We start from the raw sequence: 19,311 nt of genomic DNA, 5'->3' as shown, positions 1-19,311 counted from the left end.
TCTGTTTTTTAATAGTCTTGATAATATAGGGCATAACATCTATAATTCCTTGTGCTAATATATGTTGGATGGCACTGTTATCTATTTGGTTTTCGTTATTCTCATTATTCGGGTTTTCCTGATTTACTTCGTTGTCCATCTGAATTGGAAATATTTATCAGGTATTATTTATCACAGAACAAAGATTTAATACAAACAATTACACAAACAGAATGATCAAAATCGTCGAATAGTGCGACTTTGCTCTTTATATATATATATATGTATATATATATATATATGCATTGATTACATATTACAACTGAAAACTAACACACTAGTAGTTATGCATCTATATCTATTTTAGTCTATTTATTTTAGTTGGTTATATATATTATATATATTTAAATTTTTTTTATCAAAGTACAAAATTATACATATATCTAGGTATTATTCTAGGTGTCATTTATCCAATCATGTATCTCACGCTCGGCATGCTTCCACACGAGCTTCTCTCCTATTTGACGAATCCTATCTCCTTCTTCAACTAACTCATCGCCCCATTGGCGAAGTTCCTGTATATTTTCTTCACTCGTGGGAGGTAATGGTACGAGTACTGGGTCAGGGTATCGAGGTATGGGGTGTCCGTAAGGGTATGGGTTGCATATTATACTTTGCTTATACCAGTCACTGTTCCAGAATGGGTCTAAAGGGTTCAGGTTGGTATACTGAGCTATGGGGTTTGGTGGGGGAATTCTGGGGATCTCATAGGAGTCGACATCTGGGATTGGGAACTAGTCTTCCTAGTTTGGTTCTAGCATTTGTTGATCTGGGAATAAGGGTAATAGTGGTGGTTCAGCTATTTGATTTAGGTTAGAGTCTACTACGGTAGTGGCTAGCATATGGAAATCTACCAACTGCCTATCAAGTTCTTCTTCCCACCGTGGTCTATTGACTGCTTTCTGAGTTTGGGCATTTACTTCCCTATTGGCCCTTACTATCGCTCTTTGTTGTTGTAATTTCTTCATCCTTTTTCTTCTCTCATGCGCTCCTCTATTAAACCATCCTCTCTTTTTGGAAGGGAATGGTTCCTCAGACCGTGCCTTAAAAATATATTCATTCCTCAGTATCGGCTGAGTATCCTGAGGGATTTGGCTGAGATGAGGTTCCTTCATCTTTTGGGGAACTAGCTAATTGACGATAAGCGTCGGATTTACCTTGCTCACTCATACGGTAAACTAACAAATTGTCAAATAACACAAGACAATAATATACATATTTAGAATTTAAGTGTCGGTAGAACACTTCATTGGCTTAAACCAGTGGCTGTAGCTCTGATACCACCTTCTTTCGCAGCCCCCGACCCCTGCCCCGGAAGGCTGGCGGCCGCGGACGATCACGCAGAGCGGGTGGTATCGGTGTTTATTAATTTGGCAACGGAAATGAGACATCAGGACCGTATTTAGGAAATATTTTATCAGAGTTAAAACACCAAACTTTTATAATAAATAAATGGAACAAAATCCAAGTTCCCATGACAATACATTTATAGGGATAAACCCTAGTTTATTTGAAAACAAAACTTCTTTTTATTTAGGTAACTTTTATAGCCACTTTTCCAAGCCTTCAGTGCTCTCCAGCTGGCTTCTATTAGCTTCACATTAAGTTACCTGAAACACGTTTTAAAAAGGTTTTATCAGCAAGAAATACTGGCGAGTGCATCCCAATTTAATCAAAACAACTTTTATAACTTTACAATATTGAGAGCGATTACAATGTTTATATCTACACAGTTACTCATTCAGTACTGTCAACACCTGACTTGTGGGTCATGTTACTCATTGGCTAACTCTTTGTCCAATAGTAACGGATTACAATAATGTATACAAAACCCCAACATACGGCAGTAATTGTAGAATACATAGACTCAATCACTGTTAAGTATAATTGAAAACATTTGAGGTTTTGGTAAAAAGGTGAGAAAAAGTAAGATGTACTCACATTGTTTACTTAGGTAAAACTAAAGCTTCATGGTGAATCTCCTGGTTATTATCTATTAAAAATTAAACAATGCACACGTGTTAGTAAGATAACCCAAATCACATTAACCGTACAACTCGAGACAAGACTCCAATGACTGAGTCAGGCAGAGCCTTGACATGCATTACGGAGTACTAGATCAATCGGGTGTAACACGAGACAGAACTCCAACGTCTGAGTCAGGTAGAGCCTTGACATGTGTTACGGAGCCCTAGATCAATCGAGTAGGGTAACAAATACGTGACCGGGGGGTATAATACTTACAACGAGGCAGAGCTTCGCTTTATAGGGGTATAATACCCGAGAGTTTCGACTAACAGAAGTTGAAAGAGAATTTAGAACTTTGAACGATGAGAAATGAGGCCAAAGCCTCTATTTATAGGGCTGACGAGAGCCGGCTCGCGGCCCACGAAGCCCCCTCTATCTTTCTCGTGGCCCGCGAGGCTACTAGGGTAGACCCTAGCCTTGTCGATTCACCTATCTAGCTTCAACACGTAACGGGACACGTGGCGGATCAGGGTGTCGCCTAGTGACACATCGCGGCCCGCGACTCGCACTCTCAAGGTGGTCGCGCCCCGCGAGAGACTTATAATATTTGTTATTATTTGATTTTTATAAATATTAAGGTTATTAGGGTCCGTTTCTCGTATACGGGGTATATTAGGAACGTTTAGGGTTGTGTTAAGGGTTTTAGGAGGGTTGTTATATTATATACTTATTGAATGTTGTTATATACTTATTGAATGGTGTTATATATGTGCTGAATGGTGGTTTGCAGTGTTATTTGTAGTGTTTTTTATAGAGATCTTTAAAATGGTGTTAGTCGTAGTGTTTTTATAAAGATCTTTAAAATTGTGTTACATGATAAAAATAACTAAATAAGGTTATGTGTAGCCAATTAACACCCCTCGACGTTACCACACCCACGTCGGCCAAAACTCCCCCACCTCCCTTTCATATTCCATCCCTCAGCCCCTTCAGGCATTACCTACCTAATGCCTAGCCTTCTTCGCGCCCCTCCATGTCCCACCGGCATAATGACAACGCCTAAAGTCCTGCAAAAGTGGCGTCATGTCGGTCATAATGAACCACTAGTGTTGATGGTCCAATGTAGAAGCAAACTTCTAGTAACATCTAAATCAGGAAGGTCATAGATTGAAGTCTCACAAAAAGTATAAACAAAAGTTGTCAAGAAAAAAAAATATGATGAGGTCATGAACGTGGATAGGAATATTGCTCACTACACTCAATCTAATATGTAACATATTTTGTGTATTCTCCATGAGAGTTATAAGTATAAAAATATAAAATAATTAGAAATATATATATTTATAAATAAATAGAATAAAAGAAGACAAGCTTGAGCTCGAACTCTTCTAAACAAAACAAGACGAGCTCAAGCTTGAGCTAGACTCGGTTTGTATACATCACTGCTCTTTCAAATATTTTCTTTTCGATCTTTTGGAATTGTTGGTTAAAAATAAAAACGTTTTCTTTCACAGAAATAGTTTTTCTCTTTCGAGATATTTTTAAAGTGATTTCTCTAACGTGTGATCTACGGACACATATGTTCAAAGTTATTTAATAAATATATATTTTTCTTATAAATATTTCATTGAGATTTGTGTTTTTGTATCGAATTTACATTTAGCTTTTTTCAAATAATACGAGTAAGTTTTTTCAAATAACTTAATTGAGATCTATATCAAGGACACAAAAAAAAAAGAACTATTTGAAATTTTAGTTACACGTTAATTAAGTTCTAGTTTTTCTCTACCAGATTAAAATTTAGGTGAGCTATTATCCCTAAAATTTAATAGTTTTCAATAAAATATAAGGGTAATAATATGTGTACATTTTTTCTCTCCTAATTAAAGTTAAGTCTAATGTGCTATCAAGGTTTGTTAATAAGTTGTTTCTTACTTATGCGATTAAGGCTTAAGGGTCCAAATCTCATGGTGGATATAAGAGTATTAGAAGATGTGCAAGTTCGGTAAAGTGTTAAAGACTAAAATCAAGGTCAAGAACTAGGGCTGTAAACGAGCCGAGTCGAGCCGAGCTAGACCCAGCTCGAGCTCGGCTTGAACTCGATTCGAGCTGGCTCGGCTCGAGCTCGAATTTCAAATCGAGCTGGGATTTGAGGCTCGAGCTCGAGCTAGCTCGGCTCGGCTCGATCTAGCTCGAACTAACAAAGAACCGCAAAATTTACTACTTAAAAAGCCCTAAAAATGAATTTCTTCATAGATTAAGGGCAATAATTGCCATTTAATTTAACTATATGGCTAAATATGCAAGTATAAATAGTTAATTCACTTTGTACATTGTCTTTACCTTTTTTTATAAGGAAGATACTCCCTTAGTTTTTGTTTTCTAAGCGATGTGGGACAAAAAAAATGAAGGATGTAAACCTTATCGAGCCAGCTCACGACCGAGCCAGGCCAAGCTCGAGCTCGGCTCGTTTACAAACCGAGCCGAGCCGAGCTGGCTCGTTTACAACCAAGCCAATTTCGAGCCGAGCTTTCTTCGAGCTTTTTTCGAGCGAGCTGCGAGCCACGAGTTTTTTAAACACCACTATCAAGAACTGTTGTAACACTAAATAAATAGTAATATGAAAAATAATAATTGGATGATGAGTGAGTAAACGCATATTAGTGTTATCTATCTTTATTGCTATTATAAATATATAACATTCAATTTTCGTCAAGTCAGGACGATGACATGTCAATTATTTAATTGTTATTTCTTTTTTGAAAGGTCAACAAAAATTTTATTCATATCAACTGTTTAAGAAGATGTTAAACAAGAGAACAAGTTACATTCACCAACGTTTACAATCAAACACCCAAATATGTTAAATCGAAAGTACACCAAGTGTCCCAAGTAGGCGCATGAGCCTTTGATCTATTCCTCAGCCACAAGTATCCGAGAGTTTTAATCTCCTCCTTTAATCTCGCCAAAATTATCTGTACCCGATTGAATACCAAGTCATTGCGGCTTCTCCACAAACACCAAATCACCATTTGAATCACCAAGTACACAACTTTTCTCCATTTCACCGATCCCCGGTTTTGGTTGTGAATAATCACCAAATCCTTGAGTTCCAAAACAAAAATTAGGTTTAGCCTACACCACTGGGAGATGAAATCTCAAATCATTATTGTTATTTCTAATGTCAAAAGTAGAGAATGTTCTAAAACCATTAAAATGAGGACGTATACGATTCACTTTCTTATTATAGTTTAAAAAACTTGATGAAGTTTTAATAATCATTTTCTAAAGAAAAATGTGTTGCAAAAGCCTACTAATTTCTAACAGATTGGATCCCAAATTCTAATCTTTTGTTCATATTTTTTTTTTCAAAGATTTAAGATAAAATTTAAACTTGTAAACAATCCTCGTTTTCTAAACCCTTTGGGTAACCTTTTGTTTTTCTAATTCTAAATTCTAGTGCTCTTTTTCAACGACTTCACTTTATCTACTTGCTTGGAAATCCAACCAAAGTAGGGGTGTTCATGAGCCGAACTGAACCGAACAGAGGTCTGCTCGTGCTTGGTTACTAAAGGGTTTTCATTTTCACAATATTAATTTCTTAGACTAGAGGGTATGGGGCCGGCTAAGGCCCGGCGAGCCCCGACGCCGGTCCCCCACACCCCCCCCCCCAATCCCAAAACGGCAAAAGCAGCAGCCCAGCGACGATTGTGACGGGCCAAAATTCAAAAATATATCCGTTGGCCAACGGATAGATTTAATAAAAAAAATTACTTTTCCACTTTAAATATATACCATTTTCTTCCATTTTTTATACAATTTTCATCCATTTCTTCCATTATTCTCCCATTCTCTCATCCATTTTTATAAAAAACACTCCAATTTTTTATATAATCATGAATCCCTTCAACCCGAACAACCCCAACCCGAACAATCCCAACCCGAACAATCCTAACTTTTTTCGAGTCCCGCTTACACTCCGACTATGGATCCTTCGTGGGGGTCTCCACCATTTACGTTTTCGGGTTTCCAACAATCACCTAACGCCTTCAATCAAATGTCCCAACTTCAACAATTGCAACAATACCAAGCACTTCAACAATTCATGCAACGCAACCGCCAAACGGACAAAAACTTTCGAGTCCGGAAGTTATAGTGCTCGTTGTCAAATCGACATAAACGACGAACCGGAATATGAGGAGGAGCCCGTTCACGAGATCGAACGTCCCGGAGGAAGGGACAAAGCAAAAAAAGAGGCGGCCGGAAAGCGCAAAGGGGCCGGCTCGAGTGGAGGGGGCAGCTCGGGTGGAGGTGGCGGGTCGAAGGCGTCTTCGAAAATGGACGAGTTAATTTCCGAATTCCGTTCGTTTAAAGACTTTGCGGCCGAAAAATATAATCACAAGAAAAACGTGTCGGCCGACTATGCTCGAGCGGAGGATTTTAGGATAATGAGGTTGGATCTCGACTCGGTTCTGGAGGATGAACGAGAGGTGTATCGGAGGATGAAGGAAGAGGTGAAGAAAAAATGGACGTCGTAGGTTTTTTTTTACTTTTAGGAAATGTAATTTTTTTTATGTTATGAAATGAATTTATTTATGTTGTTTTATGTAGTATTTTTTAATTTTTATAAAGTTTTAATTAAGTTGATAAAAAAAACTTAGAAAATTATAAAATAATAAGGTGGGGTAGCCCCATCCTCCACCCCCCTCAAAAGTGAAGGAGGCCCATCCCCCATGAGCCGGTGATGTGGCGCCAACGTGGCGGCCCATCCTCGTGGGGATGAGCCTCACCATACCCTTTAGTCTTATTTCTTATTAATGGAATATTATACCCATGATTTCAGTGGCGAAACTTGAGATTTCTGACGAGTGCAGTGGCGGACCCAGGAATTTTTCCATGGGGGTGCAAAACATTTTTAAAAATTGTAGGCCCCTAGGTATATAAGTAAAAAAATCGGTTTGTATCACGTCGGTTCGGGTCGGGTCATGTAAAACAAAAGAAATTGCGCCATAACATCCCTACTCATGGTTCCTATCACAAACAAATTGATGCATAAGTTCATCGCTCCATAACATAATGTTTCAATTTTAATTTTCAACCCTAGAAATCGTGTGTAATCACCCTAAAAATCATCTAAACAACATAATCACCCTAAAAATCATCTAAACAACCATAAACAATGTAACACCTCGTAAAATCGTGTCCAATGATGTGATGACACGTGTAATGAACCCTAATAAAGTCAAACGTTGACTATGAGGGACTATTTTCGTCAAAATCGAAAACTTTGTTTATAGAAGGACTGAAAGTGTCAACACGCCTAAACTAGGCCTCTGAGTGACCTTATACGATGTCCGTATTCTCAGACGAGCCACTCGTTGGACGAGAGGAGTCGTTTGCGAAATCATTTGAAAGTTTGCGCAATAAGGGTTAAAAGTGTCAACATGTTAATTCTTACCTCTGAGTGACCTTTTAACAAACCGAGAGCTTCATTATGTTTTATAACGTTCTCGGGAATGCCAAATATCGGCTATGTAAGGCTTTTATGCCAATAAGTGTAGTTATGCGCAAGTTTGAAAGTTAGAGGGGTTAAAAGCGTCAACATGTTTAATTATACCTCTGAATGACCTTTTAGCAAACGCGAAGCATCGTGATGTATTATAATACTCTCGAGAATGCCTAACATGGACTAGATAAGGCTTCGATGCTATTAATCAATGATATGCGCAAGTTTGCGCATTAGAGGGACCAAAAGCGTGAACTTTTGAATTTAAGCCTCTCGGTGACCTTTTAAGCGAACCGGAGCGTTGTAATAATTGGACATACATTCGGGGAGACCCATTATGGGCTATAGAAGGCTTGAATCTCATTAAACGACATTTTACGCTACTTAGCGCAATTAAAGGACTAATTGCGTCAAACTACAAAAGTAGGTCGAATCGTTTGATAACGGACCTTCCGGATTATATCCATGAGTTAAACATACCCTATTTATCCTTTATATAGCTTATATACAGGCTTAGAGGTGTTTGGTGCGCAAAAATAAACTTTTATGTCATGCAGGGACTAAAAGTGTCAAAAAGTGCACAAGTTTGCACTTTCGCGCATATCTCGCATTCTGAATATCCCCGGACACCCAAAAATTTATGTAAGCACTAAAATATTTTGTTTTAGTGTTTGGCTTGATAAAATTCCATTCGTCGCGTCGTTTGGATCGTTTTTCGCGTCCGTCCGTGTTTCGTCGTAATTAGCCGAACAACGAGACCGTACGACCAAACGAACCGACACCCGGCATATTTTTGAGCATGGTTGAAGTTAAATATACTTTAACTTCCTTATGGAGCTTTGAGATGGAGTTAACGGATGTTAGAAGTGCCAAAAACTCAACGATACGCGTGCAGGGGCCAAAACTGCAAACTGATGAAACTTTGAATATGCAGACTAGGTCCTTACGGACCGTATACATAGGACCATACGGTCCGTATGCATGTCTGAACAGCAGAAAAATTGGCAGCTGCCCTTCTTCTTCCTTGCAGCCCACACAAACCTCTTAGACACTTGTTTTTCGAAATCAGGAGCTGGTTTATGGTATTAGACACCTGTCCTTACACCTGGAATGATCCTAGAACTTCTCTTAACACTTGTCATCATCTAATCATCCCCCAAAACCTATAAATAGGAAGTGTATTCATCCATTTCATTTGCTCATTTTCACTCATTCCTCCTCATCTCTCAAATCTGGACCTTCCTAAGCTGATTGGAACTTAATTCTTGTAGAAAAGATAGCATGGACTCTTTGTAAGTGCTATAACTTATTCTATAGTTCAGATTTATGTTCTATCAACCGAAAAGTCAAATATTGCATATAAACTTTGACTTTCGGTCTATACTCTCATGGTCCAGCCACTGATCGAATTGAAAGTGGGTATAAGACCATAGTTAGGTAGGTGATTAACCCCTGAAAGGGCACCTCCTAATTCCTTCGTTTGCTTAGTTAATTGTCGGGTCAAACCGTTTAGGTAAAAAGTCAAACTTGGCAGATTTGTGAGTTTTAATTAAAACCATGGATGCAGATGTTATAAATTATATTTTTAGACTCTAATAACTTAGAAATGATTATTAGAACATGTCTAAGCTGGTCCAACTCGACAATTCTAAGATTAAGGTCGGTTCAGAACCGAAAGTCGGAAAAGCTTGACTTTGCTTTGACTTTTCAGTTCTGACCCGATTAAGCTTGATTCTCCCATGTTTTAAGCTCCCATTAGGACCATATTCTTCAGTAGTATAACCCCCTGGAGTTATATTGCATGGTTCCTTGTGGTTTGAATTATACGCTAGTTTCCGCTATTATGCTTATAAACGCCCATTTTGCCCTTTTGACATAAGAATGAGATTTTTAGAAATGTGAGAGGACAAAGACCTTTGTTACTGATATATAAGCTTGTCCCGAAAATTTGACATCAGTTCTTGGTTCCAAATAGGAGTTATGCTCGATATCGTAATTAGAAGCTTTTAACTAAGTAAATTACGATATCTTGCATAAAGCATGTTTAAACTTGGATTTTGACCCGAAACTCATTGCCTACTGTTAAGTTATTATTTTTAGGGATTGTTGGAGTTATTGATCAGATTATAAACTGATCATATCATAGAGTTCTCGTATTATTCGGTAAATGACGATAATACCCTTTTCATGCATAAAATGAGATTTACAAATGATTTGAATGCCAAACCTTTTTCTACTGATTTCATATATTAAATAAATTATTTTAAGCATTCAAAAGTGATCAAAATCTCAGATTTCCATAAGACCCCTTAATTATCGTCAATTAGCGATTTTTACGCTATTTAGGTGCATAGTATGGTTTTAAACCATAATTAACACCTAAGACTTGTTACCTACTGAATTCTTAAACAAATTTTAATATTATTATAGTAGGTATAAGTCGAGAACTCAGACTTCCAAAAATGCCCGTAAAAGCATATGTGAAATGACCAAAATGCCCTTTCGGGACATAGTTTGGCCATAAATGGTAAACCTCACATATGTATGATATCTTACTGATGTGATGAGATAAAATAAATATTTTTACTGATTAGAAAGGACCAGAACTTCAGTTTGTTATAAAATTTGTTTTATAAATATTAAAATGACCAAAATGCCCTTACGGGAGTTAAAATGGTTTTAAATACTTTTTGGGCATATATGTTGACATCCTACTGATGTATTGACATATTCTAAGCATAATAACATATGGAACTTGTATATGATTCATTTGGTTACCCGTTACGCATTTTACGCGTTCGGATCGGTTTATGTAACTAGTTTACATATGTTTGCCGAAACGGGTTTAACCTTATCGTTTTTGTCTCAAAATCCGGAATGTGTTTAGTTTACCCATATTATATAAGTATCCAAACTTGTTGGGTCTAAATAACGTTCTATTCCGGTCATCGCTTAATCTAGCATGTCGTACCGCTTTAGATACTTCAAGCTAGCCGGTCTAAGTCTATGACTTAAATAAAGACCATTAGCATTCTGAATTGGTTATATATTACCATCACTCCAGACTAGAGCCACCCGGTAAAAGCTACCTGCATTTAGATAGATTGGATACGACTGAGTTATTTTGCTGTGAATCAAGTATTAACTCAGGTAAATACTTTTAACTTATTTTCCCTTATATGGGCTTGGGATACGGTAAATTAATACCGCTTGGTCGGGTGTGGATCAATCAAATGCCGGATTGTGGCTAGTAAATCCACAAAACCTGTTTTGATACTGTTCTGTTGATGACTTAAACATTGGGGGTTAACGACCATGTCCTGGATATATCCTTGGCTCATTCATTTGTAAATGGCCACAATAAATGCGCAGGGTGTAGGCATACACCGAAAAGATGCCAATAATAAATTATTACCCACAAGTTGGGGATAACTCCTTTATAGGTTTTAAGAGTGGTGTGTCGATTAATCATGTCTTAGTCTCTGTACTGGGCCCCAGATGTACGGTAAACATATAATTCAGTATACAAGATTTTTATTAAGAATTGTCCCAAGATTTAAAAGGTTTTGTGTCTTGTGCACTTAAATCAATTTTCATAAACTCTTTTCAAATGAGTCGGTTAAATTGTATTTACCAGTGAAAACTGACGTATTTTCAAAAGGCCAAGTGGCAGGTACTACTCGTAATAGGCTGGGAGTTGCTCGGTGTCGAAAAAGAGGATCTTGCAAATCCTTAAAGATGCCATAAAGTCTGTTAAGCTTCATTTTATACATTCTGTAATGATCCTCCTGTGGATTGATATTACAGACTCGTCTATAATAAATACTTTGATATTTTCAGACGTTTGAGTTTGTAATAATATTTTTATATTCCTAGACTTCCGCTGTGCTATCCTGTGTATGTTTGACTATGATGATATCAACTACGTCACGACTCCCCACCGGGCCCACCAGTGACATGTGCAAATATTGGGGTGTGACAAACAATGTCAAAACACATGAAATTTCAAACCTATTTAAGAATTTTGTTACCCTTTGGTGTCGGACGGCGGTGGTTCGCGGGTGCTGATGACGTACTGTTGTGGTTGTTGTTGTGTTCGATGATCGCTGGTAGGAGATGTAGGATCGTTTGCTGACCCGATGAGTCGTTCAGAAGAGATCTTAGGCTAATCCAGAGGCGGAATTCATTGAATTAGTCTTCGTAAAGCTTGATTTCACTATTTAACGTCTCCTTTATTGAATAACTATCAAATTACAAGTTCGTGGAGACAATCGGACAGGGCTTCGCCTTTACACCTTGGAAAACACCTACACCAGACTACTGGAACCGCTCATTTGGACCCTATATATAGGAGTCTTGGGCCGCTCATATGGACAAGTCCATATGAGCGATCCAACCAAGTGACAGATGAGCGATCCACTTGATTGCCACATAAGCGACCCACCTATTCTACCCTATAAGCGGCCCTCAACAATACAAGATTTCTCATTTACCGTTCACTATACAATCAGCCCTATCCTAAGACTCGAACTAAGATGTAGTCGACAGACAACTGCACCAACAGACTCCCCCTTGAATGTTGACGGAATCTTCAGTGAGAGTCTTCAATCATCCACAGCTCTTCAATCTTATTCGGTCTTCTTCAGGAACTCTGCCTGGAATCATTTCTTTATCAGGAACTTCCTCCTGGAATCATATGCCTGGAACTTTCTCTGGCTCTAACTTTCATCAGACTCCCCCTATCATTATGCTGGGATCTCTGTCTGGAACTCGTTATCACCATTGAAATCAACTCCTGGCTTTCTCTGTTCAAGCTCTTCTCTGGTTCTGATGTGTCTCCTGGCTATCCGTAGCAACAGGATCAGAAACCTGCAAAACTCAACCATTCTATCACAAACCAAAATAATTGTGATTCAACTTAATGAATCAACTAATCATTTGATAACTTTTTAGAATTAAACACTGATTCACAAATTTGAAATATTTCAATTTCTGATTCAACCTAATGAATCATTTTAAACATTTCAAACGACTTAACCAACCTGTCTGTTCATCAAGTTTAGCCTTTGAGATTTTGAAAATCAGCTCTTCACCATCAGTTGTCGAAAATCTTTTTGGATTTTCAAAATATGAAACATAAATGCAAAAACAGAAATTTAAAAGCAAAACAGACATATTTTTGTGAGTTTGTGTAAGAGGATCATATCAGTTTTTGAGACATAACACAAGCACCGTTAATCGTTTTAAGTTCTAAACGATTCACGTAGATTGACGATATAATTGTCCTCTTAAATTTTCATACAATTTTCAATCTATTCAGGATACTATTTAGGTATTTTATGAACTTAGTTCAATTCATGTGTCCCACCTCTTGAATATACTCCCGTATCCAGAATTCCAATATTCAGTCTTACAGGTATGAACACTACAATGATGTCTGTACATAAATTAGGGGAAAGATGCGAGAACTGAGGGATCTCAGGTCAGAACTTCCGTTCAGCAGAGAGATATCAGCTTCGACTTAGCAGTGTGTCCCCTTTAGAGGATCTTTTCAGCTACAACAACTGATCATCAATTTTATTGTCTAATCAGCTGAGGGCTTTATGCTATGTTTCAAGCATATTGCGGAAAGTATTAGCCAAGGACTAGGTCAGAACTACCGTTCAGCAGAAGTCCCGGAATAATACCCCAGACATCATAGAGTATAAACACCTAGTATATTAGAATACGAGACCTTTCAAACGAGATTTCAGGGGTTACCTATATATCCAAGTAGTGTTCCCCACGAATTTCACAAGTTTGAAATTTTAAGTTTATATCCCGAATAAATCTACTAAATGTACGAAAACCTATCGTCACATCATCAGTGAGACCGTTTATCACATTTGACATTACATTTCTTTAGCGTGCTGTGATAGTTCACTGATTTACTATCATTTCCTCTTATTTCGCAACACAACTCAGTTTTAATTTTTCAATGTTTTTGACATTTTCAAATTTTCTGATTTTTTTAAAATTTTACTCCCCCTAAAATCAAAATATGTCTCAATTTTGATTTTCTGGGAAAATTTTGAAACAAACTGTACAAACTTGACAACCTGATGAGAATCACTTCAATTCTCTATCCACCTGGCATAAACAATCAGAACTCCCCCTCACAACAAACTATTTTCCCATTATGATTTCAAAACACTTAAGTTTGTTTTAATCAAAATGGTTTTTCCGGAAAATAAGTTTAGTTGCTTCTACCTTTTGTAAAAAAGGGGTTCAAATCATCACTTGTTTACCAAATTCTTGAATGATAATTAAATCAAGTTCAAATTAATGACCCTGATTTAACCACTTGAAATATCTACACCAATCACTACCATACAACCACTTGTAAGTTTAGCAATTCAAGCTCTTCAACCTGTTTTTCAACCAATTTACCATCTTTTGGTTGAATTCTCAAGATGCCGATTCCTACTCCTCGCTTACAAACCTGGGAGTTCCGGCAAGTCCTGCAACTTCTCAAACACAGATTTAGAAAAATGCCGATTCCTGATCCACAATACCATCTTGGGATCTCCGGCAAGTCAGGGTTTTTTTTTATTTAAACAGATTCACCCAAGCCTGACGATCCTTGGGTGATTTCGAATTCTTGTTCAACAATGGTGGAAAATTTGCATCATCCATTGCTAAACCTGAATTCTCTTTTTTACCTCAACCAAAGGCTCCTCTGGCTTTGACGAACCAGAATCATTGCCTGCAGATGGCTTGTCTGACTTTGATGAGTCAGATTCATCGCCGGGAAGTGAAAACTTCACTTTCTTCTTTTTCTTCTCCTCTTTTGTCCCCAGATTTGTATCTGATGAATTCTTTTTGCTTGTCTTTGCAACTGAGGGAGTTGATTCATCAGAACTTTTATTCTTTCTGTCCGGTGAACCTGAGGACAAAATCTTCTCGAGATACTCTCTCGCCTTCTTCTTCTTTTTCCTCAGTCTGTCTTTCTGCCCCTGTGAAAGTTTAACTTTCTTTTCCTGAATTGACTGTTCTGGAACTTTAGGTTTCAGAACCTTCTGCTCCTGGGGCTTGACTTTGACTGGTATCTTTGCCAATTTCTGAGAATTAGCCCTCAATCTTTCACTAGATTTCCTTGGGCAATCTCTGGCAATGTGACCTTTGATGTTGCAATTAAAGCACCGTCTGGTCTCATAACTCCAATACTGGCAGTTAACAGCAATGTGTCCGTGATATCCGCAGCTGTAACACACTCTGTTATCGTACCAATCACCATTTTTACTCCAAACGCTAAGATCAAAGCATTGTTTGGCTTGGTGATATTCCTTTCTCAACTTTGTTGGATTTTGCTTTGAAGCACTGTGGTTCAACCTGCACCACTTATTACCAACAATTTTTGAATTTTCATTTTTTACTTTTTGTAATTTTTTCTTTTGATTGGATGATCGATCTGATGAACTTTTATTATCTTTTTGTTTCTGTTCCACTTTCTTCTTCAAAGGTTTCTGTTTAGAACATTCACCCTTTTCAGTTGATTGTAGAATAGTTTTCTGAAATTTTTCTTTTAAATTTAAAAACAATTTTTGTTTTTCAATTTTAACATTTTCATCATCAGATTTTTCATCGCAATCTTCGACTTTGACTTTGTCAAAGTTTGTGACATCGTCACTTATTGGAACAGAGTTAATTGGTTTTGGACAAGGAATATTCAACTTGTCAGATGAAGTCACAAAACCGATCAACTTCTTTTCAAGTTCATCAATTTTGTTCCTCGAATTCTCAGCTTCCCTTTCAAGCTGAGATATTCTCCCAAAATGAGACTCGATTGTTTTCATTTTCATTTTTCAACTTTTCAAGAACAGATTTTTCATTTTCCAAAACATTTATCTGTTCTTGAAGTTTTACTTCATTAGCTTTCAGATTTTTGTTTTCAAGCTTAATCCAGAAATCCTCATCTTCTGACGATTTCTGTTTGTTTTCAAAAACCTTTACATTTTCTTTCAACTTCTTGTTTTCAAATGTCAAACTGTTCAAATTACTTAACAGTTTGTCATTTTCAACTTTCAACTTCTCACAATTTTCCTGAACCATAAGAATCTGCTTATCATCAGTTTGCTTCACATCTCCTAGCTTCTTGACTTCCAATGTCAAACTTTCCGCATCCTTCAAGAGTTTGTCATTTTCAGTCTTGAAGTGGTCACATTTTGAACAAACTGATGCAGAGCTTGAAGTTTCATTCTTCACAGATTCTTCAACCTTTGGAGCATCCTTCGTTTCCATCTTGTCGATTCCTGCACGAAAGAGTTTAACAAAATCAAAAGGATTCATATTATCATCAATATAACATTTCCTTTTGATATCATATTTCAGAGTACTCTTTGTTGCAAGAAAATCACAAACTCTTCTATCAACTTCAATGAGTATATCCAGATCCAATCTATGTAAATTCTTTTCCATCTCAGCCAAAAATTCTCTCCTTTTCTTTTCTTCCTTATAAAACTCTGTTCTTACTTCATTAAAGAACTGATGTTGAAAAAGTTATGGAAAGAAATCTCTCTGTTTTAGTTCAACCATAAACTCATCCCATTTAGCAGGTAAAGCAGTTGTCAATTTTGATAGATATTCATCATTTGACAACTTAATACCCCTATACCACATATTGTCCGTTAAAATTTTAAATCGGTTTTCTATTTCGTTCAATGTTTCCTCCTTTTGGCATATGAATAGTTCAAAACTTTTCGTCCAAATATCCAAGCTCACATTTTTATAATCGGTATCCATATTTCTCATATACCAATTATTAAAATCCTCTAGCTTAATGTTTTCTTGTTCATCAAATACCATCGTCATTTTTCGCAAATCCAACACGTGCTCGTTGACTAAAAATGGATCAACTATTTGTCAGATAAGCGGCCCAGACAAGTAATCACAAGAGCAGACTAACAATTGTCTTAAAAACGATCCAAATTGTTCAAATAAACGGTCCAATCTAATTGTCCGAATAAGCGGTTCAAATGATGTCCAAATAAGCGATCCAAATGGATGTTGATTTGGAGCGGACCAGGTTGTTTGATCAATAAGCGATTCAAGTTTGTCCGGATAAGCGATCCAGTCTAGTCGTTCGAGCGGTTCAAACAAAGTTCTAAGAGCGGTCCACAATGATGTTTTGGAGCGATTCAAGAGTCAAAGTTTCGAGCGATCCAAGTCAATCGATCGAATAAGCGGTTCTCAAATGTTCAGAAAAGCGGTCCAAAACAACTAGTTTCGAGCGGTCCAGAACATGTTCGATCGAGCGATCCAAATCTAAATTCAATTTTAACTCACTAAAACTTCGAATTTTGATTCGAAACTTTCTAGGGTTTGTCTTTGTACTAACGTATACAATCCCTGAGATTTTGAGCAAGTTTCGACCGTGAAATCTTCCCGAATCAGAAAAAGAAGGTGTAGAAGTGAGAATTTCGAGCAAAAAACGAGCTAAACAGTAAGAACTCTTCCTCCTGAGCTCTGATACCACTTGTAGGATCGTTTGCTGACCCGATGAGTCGTTTAGAAGAGATCTTAGGCTAATCCAGAGGCGGAATTCATTGAATTAGTCTTCGTAAAGCTTGATTTCACTATTTAACGTCTCCTTTATTGAATAACTATCAAATTACAAGTTCGTGGAGACAATCGGACAGGGCTTCGCCTTTACACCTTGGAAAACACCTACACCAGACTACTGGAACCGCTCATTTGGACCCTATATATAGGAGTCTTGGGCCGCTCATATGGACAAGTCCATATGAGCGATCCAACCAAGTGACAGATGAGCGATCCACTTGATTGCCACATAAGCGACCCACCTATTCTACCCTATAAGCGGCCCTCAACAATACAAGATTTCTCATTTACCGTTCACTATACAATCAGCCCTATCCTAAGACTCGAACTAAGATGTAGTCGACAGACAACTGCACCAACAGGAGACGACCCAAGAGAGGGAGGGTGGGAGGAATTCTAAGGGACTATTGGGCTTATTTTAATTATTATAGTTTGAACTTAGGTTGAGTTTGGTTAATGGGCTAGTAATCAGTGGGCTAATTATGTTTAATGAAAGAGTGGGTTAAGGTATTGGGTATTTGGGTTAAGTTGGGTAGTATAAGTTTATATAATTTAGGTAGTTATTTTAATTAGAGTTTACTAAAAAAATTTAAAATATAAATCGAAAACATTTTTTACCTAAGGTGTGGACGAAAAATTCCAAGGGGGGCAGATGAAAAAATTCAAGGGGTGCGGACGAAAAAATCCAAGGGGTGCAGACGGGATTTTCAAAATAACACTAATTTTTTTTTTCCCGGGGGTGCACCCGCCCACCTTAGGCTACATGTAAGTCCGCCCTTGGACGAGTGGATCGAAAACGTATGTACCCAAAAATTTCTATAGAACCAGGGGGTAGAAAACGTATATACCCAAAAAAATTTATACGAAAACCACATATATTACACATTACACCACTGAGCGAAAAGTTTGGGGTCCCCCAGCCCTTAATAGTTGCGTCCCAGCATGATTTAGTGGTCTAGTTGTATGATATATGTACCGAAGGAGATCGATAAATGCTTCAGGTCTTAAAGTGGTTCAGATAGATCTCAAGGGTAGGTTGGAGGAGATCAAGGAAAAACATTTAGCTTTTATTAGTTATCTAATAATGTAAATCGGATAAAAACTCATTAAATCTAATAAGTCTAGTTATTATTGTTTTTGTGTCGTAGTTGAAATAAAATAGGTCGGTCGATGTCATGACTATAAAAACCGGTTAATTGTCCTTATTTTTTCATTCAGAAATTTCGTCAGTCAAATCTTTAATAAAAAAATAAAGTTACTCGTTTGTTGAGTAATCCGCTTGTCGGTGTGTTCTTTGATTCACTTGTGAAAGTCTCCTATTTTTCAACAAGAGGTATCAGAGCGAAGTTTGAAGATGGTCGAATTCCAGTACATTTCCTCATTTCCTGATATGAAGAAAGTGAATCACAACAACTATATGTTTATAGACCTAACCCAAATCATGTTGCCAATGCCAAAGCTAAATTAGTTGAATGAACTGATAATGAGTTTACAGAGGTTAGGAGAAAGAAAAATAGAAATTGTAAACCAACGGTTGTATTTGCAACCTGGGTCCAAGTGGATGCTTCAGGTACTGGTGCACAAATCGGGTTTTCTGAATACTCGGTTCCGGGTATGAAACCGGGTTCGGGTATGATCGGGTTTTACAAAATCGGGTATTGACAACACCCGGGTCGGGTCCGGGTTTTATATAAAAAATTTATACCCTATATGCCCAGGTTCGGGTAGGGTTTCCTAATACCCGGGTATTATAATACCCTATTTTTGTATTCGGGTAGGGTCGGGTATGGATCGGGTTTGGTTCGGGTATGCCTCGGGTATTCATTTCTTTTGGATAAATCATAGAAATATAAAATGCAAAACCTTTTTATTTCATAAAACATAGAAATACATGACACCTAAATAATCATTGAACCGGATCGAATAAGATGATGAACATAGATAGCTTCGAATAACTTGATCGTCTTCGTTTATTGTTCGTCATCAAAGACCCCTTTTATAGGGTATAGAGATACAATGTAAATCAAACAAATGATCATAATACACTTTCTAACGGCTATATAACCGTTACCAAGGTACAAAACTCGAAAAAACACAAAAAAACGAAAAAAACTTGAACAGGGTATTGGGAAACCCGGACCGGGTATTGAAAAAACCCGGTTCCAGGTTCGGGTTGAAACCGGGTACTCGTAAAACCG

Source organism: Helianthus annuus, chromosome 2 (assembly GCF_002127325.2).
Source record: "Helianthus annuus cultivar XRQ/B chromosome 2, HanXRQr2.0-SUNRISE, whole genome shotgun sequence".
Lineage (NCBI taxonomy): Eukaryota > Viridiplantae > Streptophyta > Magnoliopsida > Asterales > Asteraceae > Helianthus > Helianthus annuus.
Note: the sequence above shows the minus strand (reverse complement) of the source record.